The sequence below is a fragment of the Gossypium arboreum genome, chromosome 9, assembly GCF_025698485.1.
Source record: "Gossypium arboreum isolate Shixiya-1 chromosome 9, ASM2569848v2, whole genome shotgun sequence".
Classification (NCBI taxonomy): Eukaryota; Viridiplantae; Streptophyta; class Magnoliopsida; order Malvales; family Malvaceae; genus Gossypium; species Gossypium arboreum.
This window is the reverse complement of record NC_069078.1, coordinates 73782071-73797523: the sequence shown is the minus strand read 5'-3', so window position 1 is coordinate 73797523 and position 15453 is coordinate 73782071.

Here is a 15453-nt window from a genome sequence, read left to right as displayed (position 1 = left end):
AGTTAATAGCAAGACCGATGTTTTTGCAAGAGATTTCTGAAGCTCAAAAAAATGATCAAGATTTGCTAGCCAAAAGAAAACAGTGTGAAGCTGATACGGGATCAGATTTCAGAATCGGTTCTGATGGTTGTTTGATGTTTAAAAATCAGATTTGTGTACCGAAAAATGATGAGTTGATTCAAAAGATTTTGCATGAAGCATATAATGGTTGTTTAGCGGTTCATCCGGGCAGTACGAAGATGTATAATGACTTGAAGAAAATGTACTGGTGGAGTGGAATGAAAAGAGATATTTCCGAGTTTGTATCAAAGTGCTTAGTTTGTCAACAAGTGAAAGCTGAACACCAAGTACCTTCGGGATTACTCCAGTTTATTATGGTTCCTGAGTGGAAATGGGATCGGATTACTATGGATTTTATATCAGGGTTGCCGTTAACTCCAGGGAAGAAAAATGCCATCTGGGCAATAGTTGACAGACTGACTAAATCGACTTATTTTATTCCGGTACGTACAGATTATTTTCTTAATAAGTTGGCTGAATTGTATATCCGAGAGATTGTTAGACTTCATGGGATACCTTTGTCAATCATTTCGGATAGAGATCCGAGGTTTACCTCACGGTTTTGGCAAAAGTTGCAAGAAGCATTAGGTACAAAGTTAAATTTCAAGACCGCTTTCATCCACAAACTGATGGACAATCAGAGAGAGTAATTCAGATTCTTGAAGACATGCTCAGATGTTGTGTATTGGAATTTCAAGGTAGTTGGGAAAAGTATTTACCGTTGGTAGAATTTGCTTATAATAATAGTTATCAGACAAGTTTGAAGATGGAACCTTATGAAGCATTATATGGTCGTAAATGTCGGACGCCATTGTATTGGACTGAACTCAAGGAAAATCAGATTTATGGAGTTGATTTAATAAAAAAAACCGAAGAAAAGGTGAAAGTGATTCGAGATTGTTTGAAAGTCGCTTGAGATAGATGAAATCTTATGCGGATTTGAAACGAAAGGAAATGGAGTTTCAAGTTGGTGATAAGGTATTTTGAAAGTGTCTCCATGGAAGAAAGTCCTTAGAGTTGGACAAAAGGGCAAGTTAAGTCCGCGTTTTATTGGACCGTATGAAATAATTGAAAAGTTGGACCAGTAGCATATCGGCTAGCATTACCACCAATTAGAGAAGATTCATGATGTGTTTCACGATCTATGTTACGTCGGTATCGTTCGGATCCTTCACATATAATTTCACCGATGAAATTGAACTGCGACCGGATATGACTTATGAAGAAGAACCGATTAAGATTTTAGCTCGAGAAGTCAAACAACTGCACTTGTAAAAGTGTTGTGGCAAAAGCATGGGGTAGAAGAGACTACATGGGAACCTGAAGAAACTATGAGAAACCAATACCCACACCTGTTTACCGGTAAGATTTTCGAGGACGAAAATCCTTAAAAGGGGGGGAGAGTTGTAATATCCTGAATTAGGGCTTAATCGGAATAGTGGTTTCGTGACCACAAATCTGAGATAGAAATAATTATTTTACAATGATTTTGATGTTTATGATATGATTGCATGATTGTGTGAAAATTTTGTGATGAAATTCTATGCCTAAAGTGCTTAAATTGAAAGTAGGGACTAAATCGAATAAGTTGCAAAACTTGCATTCTAGAAGTTTTTAGTATGAAATTGTTTTGGAATATTAATGAGGAGGTCTTAAATAGCAATTTGACCAATTTTAAGTTCATTGACAAAATTAGGACATGGAAGGAATTTTTGGAAAGTTTAGTAGTAAGGGTATTTTGGTCATTTAGTTATTAAAATGAATTAAAACAAAATTAAAAGCCAATTTTGTCCATCTTCTTCATTAGGCCGAAATTTCAAGGGTTCTCCATAGCTAGGGTTTGTTTCAAGCTTCCAAGCTCCATAGTAAGTTATTCCAAGCCCCGTTTTTAATGTTCTTTACGTTTTTGGAATCCCGGAAGCTCGATTAAGCTTATGTTAGCAATAATTCAACCTAGGGTTTATATTTGGAAAAATACCCATAGGTGAAATTTGTGTATTTTGATGTTTTATGATAGAATATGGGGTTTTAAATTATGTTAGACAACTTGTGCTACTCGGTTTTTAGTGAAAACGAGTAAAAGGGCTTAATCGGCAAAAATACCTAATAGTCACAAGTATATGTTAGAGAGAGAATTTGATGTTGCCATAGAAGGGAAAAGTGATCAGCATGTTATAAAACATAAGAATAAGGAATAAAGTTTAATTCCAGAGCCTAGGGCAAAAGTGTAATTATGCAAAAGTTTAGGGCAAAAGTGTAATTTTTCCAAAGTTCGTATTAAATGCTGTTTTGATGAATGTATGTATTGAATAAGATTAATTTGGTATTATAGATCAAGAAAAACGAGATTCAAGTCGTGATCGAGGAAAAGAAAAGATTGTGGACTAAATTGCAAAATCTTTATATTTTGGTACCAAGGTAAGTTCATGTGTAAATAATGTAGCATAAATGTTATTTTTAAGTTATTAATGTTAATTATATGATATGCTGATTTTTAATCGTGAAATATTATGCTTTGTGGTTAATGTTGAGTAATATGCAAATTATGTTTACTACTTGATAAATATGAATTGCTACCGAGTATCGGTTCCGATATTCCATGGAAGACGGCAAATGTGAGATCGAGGGAAAAAGCCTGTTTGAACCTTAGGAATAGATTAGGATACAAGTGACATGTCACTAGGATGGTTGAGCATCCGAACTCGTTGAGTTGAGTCCGAGTTCACTTATGGATGCGAATGTCCGAACTCGTTGAGTTGAGTCCGATTTCGTGAAATATAACTAGGCATCCGAACTCGTTGAGTTGAGTCCGAGTTCACTTATGGATGCGAACGCCCGAGCTCGTTGAGTTGGGTCCGAGTTCACTTAGGGGCGGGTTACATGATTTCTTGATTACATATGTGGCAATTATGTGCAAATTATCCATGTATCCGAGTTATATTCCGATGTGTTCAACGGGTGAAATTTCTAGTTTAATGGAAGAGCACTTAAGATATAAGTGACGTTTTAGGTAAGTGTTGTGAAATGGACACTTTGGACAGGTATGTTCTTAACCCTCGGGTTGAAAATAGATACAACAATGATAAGGTGGTAAGATGATATATGATGTTTAGAAATGTGATATATGTTTTGGTGATACCATGCTAAAGTTGTTTGGTATATTTGTATTGTTATGTTACTTGTTATTTACATATGAACTTACTAAGCATTTATGCTTACTCCCTCCTCTTTATTTACTGTAGTTTTGAACAAGCCAGCCGGGAATCGGACGGGTCAAGGTTCGATCACACTATCCAAAGGACTTTCATCCGGTAAATGGCTTGTAAAACTTAAGTATGGCATGTATAGCAATATACTTATTTTGTGTAAATAATTTTATGATATGGCCATGTTTGGTTGAGAAAATGTTTGATATTGATAAGTCATGGTGATGGCTAATTTAGATCATGTTTGATATCATGGAAGTTTAACAGGTTATCTAGTTCATAAAAATTCATGGAAAGATGAAACTTGCCTTAAAACAGAATATTGCTGCAGCAATGACATGAATTTGAAAAATCACTAAAATAGTATAAATAGAACTAAATGATGAGTAAGTTATGAAATTGAATCTTAATGAGTCTATTTTCATATGGATTGAACAAAACAGGAATATAAATTATATTTTATGATATATTTAAACTTTTACAAAACAGGGCCAGAGTGATTTCTGGATCCCCTGTTCTGACTTTAAAAATTCATAATAAATTTTACTAAAATAATTAAAGTTTTTATTTATATGTACAGATTCCTTATTGAGTCTAGTTTTAATAAAAACAAACCTCATAGTCATTGAAATTTTTTATAGAGATATATCTGATTCGTAATACACAGAGGTCAGAGCAGTCGAACTCTGAAATAGGGGAGACTTTAACTAATAAACTGTACTAATTGGCCCAACCAAAAATTCTAGAAACAAATTAGTAAATATATATATGAGTCTAGATTTAGGGAAATTTTACGGATCTAGATTTCGAGTTTCGTAACTCGAGATATGATTTTTCTTGTAACTGTAACGCGGGTAGTTAGAAAGCTGTGAATGTAGAATTAAATGATTTGAAGTTCTTAATTTGATAAATATTGTTCGGTAACCCCTCAAGCTCGACTCCGGCGATGGTCTCGGGCGTGGGGGCGTTACATTTTAAATATTCCCTAATATTTGTATGTTCTTACATTTTAGCCCACGGTGTACTGCTGCGTTTTAGGCTCTGGGATATTCCCAATTCTAGTCCTCATACGATCGTGTGCATCATATATTGGCCTCATAAACTATTTCATTCCTAAATTATTCTTATTATTTTTAATTTGATTTCAATTAGTTTCCTTTTTCTTCATTTCATACTTCTTTAATCTATGTTCACCATCATACGTCATTTGATTACTCATTTTGGAGTAGTTATATTTTCATGTTCGTACATTATTTTATGCAGTTTCTTTTTATACATTATCATATACATATATATTATAATAAGGCTAATGTCACTTCATTTGTATAATGTTTTCTTTTGTATTCTAACCATGTATTTTAGTATAAATTTTTGCTACAATAATATGTTTTGTATATATATATTTTGCATAAAATTATTTTTCTGCTTGCTTATATTAGTATACATATTTGGTTTATATATTATTAAACCTATACACATTATCATTTCTATATAAATTTACATGTACTCTCTTTTAAATTTATATGTATATATATCGATACACTTATTACTTTAATAGATTTTTTTATTTAAAATACTTTTTACTTTATGATTTATTAAATCTTCTCTTTATATATATATGAAATCATTTTAGAAACTTCATCTTTGTAATTTTAAAATTATTATTTTTGAGTATTTCTCGATATTATGTTTATGTTTTAATATAGCTTCTTATTTAAATATTTTTAATAAAAGGGTGTGTATATAATTTTAGATTAACAATATATGTATATATTATTAATTTCATGATCGTTTTTTTACAATAAATTTACATGTACATATGTCTTTTAAATCTATTTTGTGTATACATATTTTTTAGTTATCGTGATAATTACCCTTTTATATAAAATCTTTATTGTAAAGTTTTCATCATATTGTTTTAAATTTTGTATAATACTTCATTTAAATATTCTTATATATTATTATGCATATGCAGTTCATGGTAAAATTAGTTTTATTATATATGTAATATTAATTCTATGTTACTTTACATGTATGATTTCTTTTCAATCTATTTTCATATATACTTTAAAACCTTATGTATATAACATATATTTCATCATACCTTTTTGTTATTTGAAAACCTTCCATGGTGTATATATTATTTAAATCATTTCCCTTTTATTATATGTATATGGTCATCTTTAAATAGACATTTTATAATAAAAACATACTTTGTATATATGAGTGTGTTTTTTTTAGTCTATAATTTGTAATAAAATTAATTTAATCTTATGTGCATATTTAGTCCCATGCCAATTTATTTTACAAATTCTCTCAAATTTATTTATATATATTATTTTGTGTATATAAGTTTTTCTTTTATAACATATTTTATTATATATTGTTTTAATTTTAAGTCTCACATTTAAATACCATTTTGTGTGTATATACATTTGTCAACTTTGAATATATACGTCATCTTTAAAACGTTTGCATCCATTTTATAATTTGTTATAAAATAAATTTAAGCTTGTAGGTATTTCTATGTTTTTACACATAATTGTTTTTTTTAAAAGTTACTTATGTACATGTATTGTAAATCTATTATGTGTCTAAAATTACATTTTCTATACATTTTACAATACTTTCATATTTTGTATGCAATTTTGAAATTTTCTATATGTATATATTGTCATTTTTAAACCAATATGTTTTAATGTTTGATATATTGCTCGATCAAAAATCCATTTCACTTCACATATTTTAACAGACAAGTATATATCTTTAATTTTCTTAATTCATCCATTCATGTATTATACATTGTGTGTTTATTATTTCAAGCTAGTTGGGTACTATGGATCATATCATATTAGGTTTTATATATCATTGTGGCATACTTTCATGTATTGTTTTATTTCGTTTTGTACGATGCGTTGTCATTATAATTGTGTTTTGATATTGTTATGTCAATTAGTATCCCATGCATGCTTTTGATCGGATTATATGTTTTAGGTTAGTTATACTTAAATTTTAGTTCGTTAAGCATTATGTCTCGTATGTACGTATTACCCCATTCGTCATTTTCCATTTGATTTTTGAAATGTGGTTTTATAAAATACAAATTCTTAAGGCCGACTCCTTTTTTTTATCTCAAGTCAAATTGATACTTTTAAGCTGGTTTTATAAGTATCCATTTAAAAGTTCTTTAAATTGAAGACGAGATTTGATATTTGGCAATTCGTGGAATAGTGCCCTAACGTGTTGGGTTGCAATTTCGCGTTTGCTCAAAATAATCGAATGTCCCTTCAAGATTTTACTCATGCCTTTTAAAAATTCTTTAAAACGAAAGAAATATTTGGCGTTTGACAATTCGAGAATCATGCCCTATTGTGTTGAATTGTGATCTCTCGCTTGCTCAAAACAATTGAATAGTCATTTATATTCTCACTCATGTTTATTAAAAATACTTTAAAACGAAGATGATGTTCAATGTTTGGCGATTTGAGAATCGAGCCCTATCGTGTTGGGTTGCGCTTTTTCATTTGTCCAAAATAATCGAACATCTCTTCGGAATTTCACACGTATTTTCTAAGGTAAGGCAATGGTCAATGTTTGGAAATTCGAGGAATCGTACCCTACTGTGCTGGGTCTTGATTTTTCGTTGGACTAAATAGTTGGGCATCCTTTTGTGATTCTTGAATTATAAACTTTCGGACGTCGAAACAAGAAAGTTTTGGCGATCAACTCGGGTTATTCAACTTTTATTAAAAAACCACATTTCAAAAAAAAAACTTTTTAATTTTAGACATAAGGACAATATTTAATCGATTCGGTACCAATTTTGGGCGTAGTGAGGGTGCTAATCCTTCCTCATGCGTAACTGACTCCCGAACCCGTTTTCTCAAAAGTTCGTAGACCAAAATCATTGTTTTAATAAACCAAAAATGTTTTATTAAACTAATCTCATTTTTAGGTGATCCGATCACACCAAAACAAAATATCGGTGGCGACTCCATGCATTTATTTTTCAAAAGTCGATTACCCCCTTTTTTTTAAATTTTAAAATTTTTAAATCGAGAGATGGTTTCGACAGTAGTTATTATAATTTTCCTTACATTTTTTCTACATATCAAAATTTAATTTTGCTCCCCATACTATGTTGAAGCTTGAGAGTTATTCTATATATTTCAATTTTGACATAATTTAATCCCTATACTTTTATAATGTCATAATTAATCTAAATAGTTAATATTCTTAACTATTTTAATTAAAATACTAACGCCAATTTTTCTTAAGACGCAATTCTAAACAAAATATTTTATAATGACGAATTCAAATGGGTGTTTTTAAGAGAAGAAAAAATTCACACCGATATTTTTAACGTAACACCTGAGTGAGTCTGAATCTTTTAATCTGGAAAGTAGAGAGATTAAATTCCTAAAAATAAAGAGACAAAATTTTAAATATATAAAGTGTATAAAAATTTAAAACATATTTTAATCTTTAATTTTTTACATTATAATTTAATATAAATAACTAGTTAAGCGGATATATAAAATGAAAGCAAACTACTTATATAATAAAAGTTGGTCTTAGATAGGAAACTCAATATATAAGTCATAAAATTTTGATAGGTAAGACATGGCATAAGCCATGATTTGAAGGGTTATTTTAGATATAATAGTTCAATATTTAGAACAAATTGATTTTTAATATAAGGTTTTAAGTTTGTTAGGATATTTAGTTATAATATTGTTGGTAGTTACGCTTTTAATCATTTTTAATAAAATATATTTATTTTTTGTACGTGTTATTTCAAATCATTCTATTTTAACATTTATGATTTATGATTTATGTTTGAATGATTCATGGTTGAGTTTAATTTTGCCTTGTTTAAATTCGATGCCTGAAGTAATAGCACTTGGCATTGGTCGTAAGTGTTGATTCTGGCATTGTTTTAATTTATTTTTAAGTATTGATTTAGAGCCTTCCACTTAACATATCTATTGGATTTTCTAGTATTGATATTTGCTTGCAATAGAATGTTCATCAGTGACACATCTCTATATGTTCGATGGTGCCTACTGAAAGGCGAGAATGATGACTATTATCATCATGTCATCTTATGAAAAAGCTGGGAGATCAATTCTTACTGGATGGGAACATCCATTCATTGAACTTGATGGAGTCAAGATACCAAAGTCTGACTTGACTTGGACCACTGAGGAGGAAAATCTTGTCAATGCTAACTCTAAAGCTCTCTATGTTATTTTCTGTTAAGTGGATTTTCAAAAGTTCAAGAGAATCTCTAAATGTACAGTTGTTAAGGAAGCCTAGGATATTCTTGAAACAACTCATGAAGGCATGAATACGGTGAACTGACTTAAGCTGTAGAAGTTCACAACCAATTTTGAAACCTTAAAGATGCAAGAGAATGAGAGAATTGGAGAATTCTATACTAAAATTTGTGATTTATCCAATCAAGCCTTCGCCCTTAGAGATGAATATCAAATTTAAAGCTATTCAGAAATGCTATTCAATCACTGCCTGAAAGATCTAGCGTCAAATTTACAACTATCAATGAAGCTAAAAACATTGATACTATGTGTATTGATTGAATCTCTACAAACCTTTGGGACCAATTTGGATGAAACAAAAAGAAACATGAGAAGAGAGCATTGCATAACAAGTGGCTGAAGCAGTGCCCACTGATCATAGCATTTCTATAGAAGAGTTATAAGGACATATAGCTTTATTGGCTTAGAACTTCAACAAGGCTTTGAAAAATTGAATTAAAAGAAGTCAAAGGTTCAAAAAGTTTAGGAATGCTCAACAAGGAAGATTCAAAGGAGTTTTCATCAATGAGGAAACTGTCAAAGAAAAGAAGAAAAGGATTCAGTGCCATTAATGTCATGATTTTAGCTACATTCAAGCAAAGTTTGCAAACAACTTAAAAAAGAAAAAGAAAATCCTCGTGTGTCACTTGGAGTGATAAGGACTCCACTAGCAATTTAGAGTTTGATGAAGAACACCTGACTAACTATGTTGCTTTTACTTTTAAGGTGAACATGGTTGGGTATAAAGTGACACTGAGGAGGTATTATACTTGACGAGTGGAAACTAGTTTTTAATGTAAACTCTGGAAGAAATAACAATTAATATACAATGTAAAAGATATAGTAGGAAAGTTTGGGACAGTCAAGTAACAAACTAAGGACATACCATCAAATACATGTGCAAATATCATTAATTTATGATCATCACAATATTACACACAAAACAATAAAAAAAAACTTCAAGTTTAGCAAAAGAAAAAGAAAAATCATCAGCACGAGTAACTAATCAACTAGCAATGTTAAGGCAAACTGTTAATCCTCTTCAACATTAGGGACATTGATGACATCACGAACTAACTAAAATACGACAACGGCAAGCACACCTATCGAATGGTAGTATAACTATGGTGAGTCGGGAATATCGTATCCACGAGGACTAAAAGTACTAGTAGTTACTATCTTTTTATTATCTAGCCGAATAAATTGAAGGGATGTATTTTAACCTAATTACTAAGACGAACAGAGAATAAAGTAAGAAAATATTTGAAGAAAACTGATGAGAGAGACAATACCCAGGAAAGAATCCACCTAGACTTCACTTATTATTCTAAATCTGAATTAACGATTTATTCACTTGTCTTGATCCGTAGAAATTCCTAACTTATGTTATTATCTTTTTCAAGAATAAAAACAACTGACTCTAGGTTGATTAATTGAAATATCTTTCTAATTAAAACCCCTATTGTCGCATTAACTCGATTTATGGATTCTCCTATTAGATTTGACTCTCATCTGGTAGATTTATGTCGTCCTATTTCTAAGATTGCATGCAACTCCATTCGATTATGCCAGATCTACTCTTAAACAGGAACTTTTGCTCCACTGAATAAGCACATCAATCATGAATTAATTATCCTGAAAACATTAAAATATGAAATAAGAACAAATAATTGAGATCAAAAACAAATGTCTATCATGTCATTCAGAAAAATCAAATAATAAGATCCGTCTTAGGTTTCATCCTCCCTAGGTATCTAGGGAATTTAGTTCATACTTTGGAAGAAAAACATCTCAAAATTAGGAAAACAACAAAATATAAAGAAACCCAAAAATTTCGAGAGAAATTGAATGGAGATCTTCAGTTTTGAAGGAGATCCTGTTGATGACGTCATGAACTAACTAAAATACAACAAAGGCAAGCGCACCTATCGAATGGTAGTATAGCTACGGGAGTCGGGAATATAATATCCACGAGGACTAAGAGTACTAGTATTACTATCTTTTTATTATCTAGCCTATAAATTGAAGGGTTGTTTTTAATATAAAATTAAACTAAACTAATTACTAAGCGAACAGAAAGCGAATTGGGAAAATAATCGAAGAAAACTTATGAGAGAGACAGTGTCTAGGAAAGAATCTACCTAGACTTCACTTATTATTCTAAATCTAAATTAAATGATTTATTCATTTGACTTGATCCGTAGAAATCCCTAAAATCTGTTTCGAGAGTAAAAATGATTGACTTTATATTGATTAATTAAAAATCTCTTTCTAATTAAAACCCCTATCATCGTATTAACTCGATCTATGGATTCCCCTATTAGATTTGACTCTAATTTGGTAGATTTATATCGTCCTATTTCCAGGATTGCATGCAACTCCACTCAATTTTGCCAGATTTACTCTTAAACAAGGATTTTTGCTCTACTGAATAAGCACATCAATCATGAATTAAAATCCTGAAAACACTAAACATGAAGGTAAGTAAACATAATTGAGATCAAGAACAAATATTTATCATGTAATTTAGAAAAATCAAATAATAAGATCTATCATAGGTTTCATCTTCCCTAGGTATTTAGGGAATTTAGTTCATACTTGGAAAGGAAAACATTTCAAAAATAGGAAAACAACAAAACATAAAGAAACCCAAAAACTTCTAAAGAAACTGAATAGAGATCTTCAGTCTTGAAGGAGATCCTGCTTCTGAGTTGAGTCCGTCGGCGTTCTTCGAGTAATTTCAGCGTTCTACTCTGCGTGTCCCCTTTAGGTCCTCTTCTAGTGTGTATTTATAGACTTTAGAATGCTCAAAAACTCTAAAAATTGAGTTTTTTCGCGTAACAAGGAAGCAGGGTGCAAAATCGACATGGACTGGCACACGGGCGTGTGGCTAGCCTGTGTGGCTCACATGGGCGTGTGGGCAACCCGTGTGGAAATGCCCAGGCCGTGTGGATCCTGAAACAGCTCTTTTTGCCCGATTTTGGTTCATTTTTTGCTTCTTTCGCTCCTCTATGCTCACCTAAGTATAGAAACATGAATTTAAAAGATTAGAAGCATCAAATTCACTAATTCATATAATAAATCATCCAAAAACGTAATCATGAATTAGATTAAAAACATGTTACTTTTATGGCTTATCAAATATCCCCACACTTAAGCATTTGCTTGTCCTCAAGCAAAATCCTCAACTCACAATTAAAATTAATCTTTCTCAACTTGTAATTCTCATCAATAATGTTTTGTCATAATTCACAAATAATCACACATTGATAATTCAACTGAAAGAGCCCTAAAGATTCAAACAATCCAAGTTACACATTTTTTAAGACATGAAAATATAAGTATCTCCCATTATCTAAGTAATTACCTTTAATTCAAAATCGATAAGATTTTACATCCTTACTAAAGATTCACTCAAATTACTCAAAGTGTTTAAGGTTCAAAAATTAAGCACCCAAAAGTCAATTATGAAAAGTCATTACCATAGGCTTGCATGAAAATCAAATCTCCACCACTATAAAATGATATGATACACAAATCAAAAAGTCTTTAAAGGGTTGTAACAGGGCTTGGGTTAAAGGTGTAGATAAAGGCTGAAAAAGAAGGTTAGAATCGAGATCGAATTGATAAATTACCTAACTAAAAAAATAAACTAATACTGAATAATTACATCAATCAAAATTATTAAAGAAAAACACAAGCTTCTTCTTAGAATATGAAATTAACTACTTAACCTAAAAATATAGAACTAGTAATAATCAACATAAATGCATTTTTTTTTCACTTTTTTTCATTTTTTTTAGAACAATGGATAATAAGAGAAAATTTAACAATTGAAACAAAAGAACATAGTTAAGCAACTAACCAAATCAAATCTTGACAAAAAAGGAGTCAATAAAACGGGAAATAATTCTCAATAAATCAAAAATGAGTTATGGGTTAATATTAATGGGTAAATCAAGAAGCGGTTTGTTAGGCTTAAAGGGGGTTCACTAAGAGGTAATTATGAAGGTAAGCTTATGGGATAAATGGGTTAAAACCTAGGTGCCTTTATCATCTCAGTATATCAAATCAAATGTGTGGTCTTGACATGTATAATCGAAGCAAGTTCTAGAATAATCAATCAGTATTCACACACTCATAACCAACAATAGAGTGAGCAAGAAAAGTGTATGCTCTAAAGGCTCAAAATCTCACAAAAATTATGGTTTTTGATGTTAATCTTGCAAATCTCAAACTTTAAGGTAATACTTCAATTTAAGGAAACAACCTAAAATTTTTAATTCTGAAAATAGACTTATCATGTTTGATTCACTAGTGTCTTAAAGTTTAAACAATCAATGCACAATTACTTATGAATTTAATCTAAAACACATCAATGATAATCATAAATCAATAAGAATTCATTCTAATAGTAATGTGAGAAAATTATTTAAACACAAGACATAATTCAGGAATTTTCTAATAATTTTATAGATAACCTCCCCACATTTAAGATGTATATTGTCCTCAATGTACAAACATATATAATCACAGTATAAACAGAATATCATAAGAGAGGGAGAAAAGCTGAAACGCCTCGAATATTGGATAAAATCTTCGAATAGTAAAAGCGGAATTGCAGTCAAATCTAAATGTAACTCATGATTCCAAGCAAACTAACAAGAAAATAAACACAAATAATAAAGAAGATTAAGGGTTATAACTCGATTAGAAACAACCATAAATATTTCAAAAGATAATAATGAAAATAAGTTAAAGAAAATAAAATAAAATAAATAAAACAACTAAAATAAAATTAAAAAGGAAGATTAAAAATAATAATAATCTCAATGATATCAATAAACTTAAAGGTAATTGTAATGATTATAGCAAAAAAAATACGAAAAAAATAAAAATAAAAATAAAAATAGCAAAATAAAAATAAAAAATATATAAAAATTAAAAATATAAGTATAAGAATTAATTAATTAATTAATTAATTAATTAGTAAAATAAAAAAATAATATAACAATTAATAATAAATAAAATAAAATTTGGGTGATTAACCCAGTTTTCACATAGCCATGGACATGCCCGTGTGTCCAGGCCGTGTAGGTCACACAGCCAAGTGCCAGACCATGTGTGTTTTCCTTCGTTTCTCCCATGCCCATATGAGATCCCACATGCCGCTGTGGCTAGGCCGTGTGGGTTACACGGCCATGTGCCTTACCTGTGTAACTCTCTAACTTTGAAAAAAAACTTAGCTCCAGGTTTCACACGGCCTAGGACACTCCCGTGTGTCCAGGCCGTATGGGTCACATGGCCATGTCGTTAGGCCGAGTGTGTTTTCCTTTGCTTCTCCTACACCCGTGTGAGATCCTACATGCCCGTGTGGCCATGCCGTGTGCTCCATACACCCGTGTGTCCAGGCCATGTGGATAAAAAATACACATTTTTTTTTTAGATTTTGAAAATTAAATAATTTTTGAAAAAATCATGAAATAACGTTAAGAAAATTAGTAGTGTTAATTAACACTCGGGTTGCCTCCCAAGAAGCTCTTACTTAAAGTCTAAACTTGACTTACCTCGTATTTGCACGGTTACGGTGGTTCATGAAGTCGAAACTCTTCTTTCTCATTGTCAATTCTATTATCAAAATAAGGTTTTACCCGAGTAATATTTACCTTAAAAGTGACAAATTTAAAATGATTTACCTCGACTGTACCATATAGGAAAATATTCAGTAGTGTAAAAGGAGTTGCTCCGTTTGCATTACGCTCTGAAATGGCGATTCGAGCGTCCGTTTTATCCAACAATACCTGATCGCCAATCTTAAATAGGCTCATCCCATCCCTAAGCTCATCATGAAGTCGCTTTGGTTCATCGTGTATTTTAGGTTTCTCCTTGACGTGTGTTTTCCATTCATCTAGTTCATCGATTTGTAATCTTCTTTCTTCATAATTTGTTCTGTTTTTGTCATGTAAACTTGTCTGCGGCTCTATCACATTTTTTCGAGGTGTTTCCTGCAAAGAATCTTAAGCCACAAGGTTATTAACATTAACAAAACTGATAATATCATTTCGATCACTAGATATCCTAACAGAATCATGAGCTTAGAGTTTAATTGTGTCATCACCTACACAAAGTATTAACTCACCTGTACCAACATCTATGATAGTTCTAGCAGTTGATAAAAAGGGTCGTCCTAAAATCAACGGTACGTCACTATCCTCATCCATGTCTAGAACAACAAAATCATCTGAGAAAATAAATTTATCAATTTTGATGAGTACGTCTTCAACAATACCCCTAGGAAATCTAATTGTTCTATCTGCTAATTGAATGCTCATCCTAGTTTATTTGGGCTTTCCAAGACCTAGTTACTTAAAAATTTTGTAGGGCATGACATTAATACTGGCCTCTAAATCAGCCAAAGCATTATTAACACTTAAACTACAAATTAAACAAGGAATAGAAAAACTCCCTGGATCTTTCAATTTGTTAGGTAGTTTATTCTGCAAAATGGCTGAGCACACTACATTTAGCTCCACGTCCAACGAATCATCTAACTTTCGCTTATTCTCTAAAAGCTCCTTTAAAAATTTAACGAAATTGGGCATCTGCGAAAAGGCTTCAATAAATAGTAAGTTAATATGTAAATTTCTCAACAGTTTAAGGAATCTACCGAATTGTTTGTTTGTGTGGTCTTTCCTTGTCGCATTTGGATATGGCACACAAGGTTTATATCCTTTACCGATCGAATCTTGCTTATTTTGGCTTACCTCAACCTTACCATTGCTTACCACAGTTTCTTGCCTCGGTTTAAATCCAGATTCAGTTAACCCTTCTTCATCTCGAATAGCGATCGCATGAAACTGCTCTCTTGG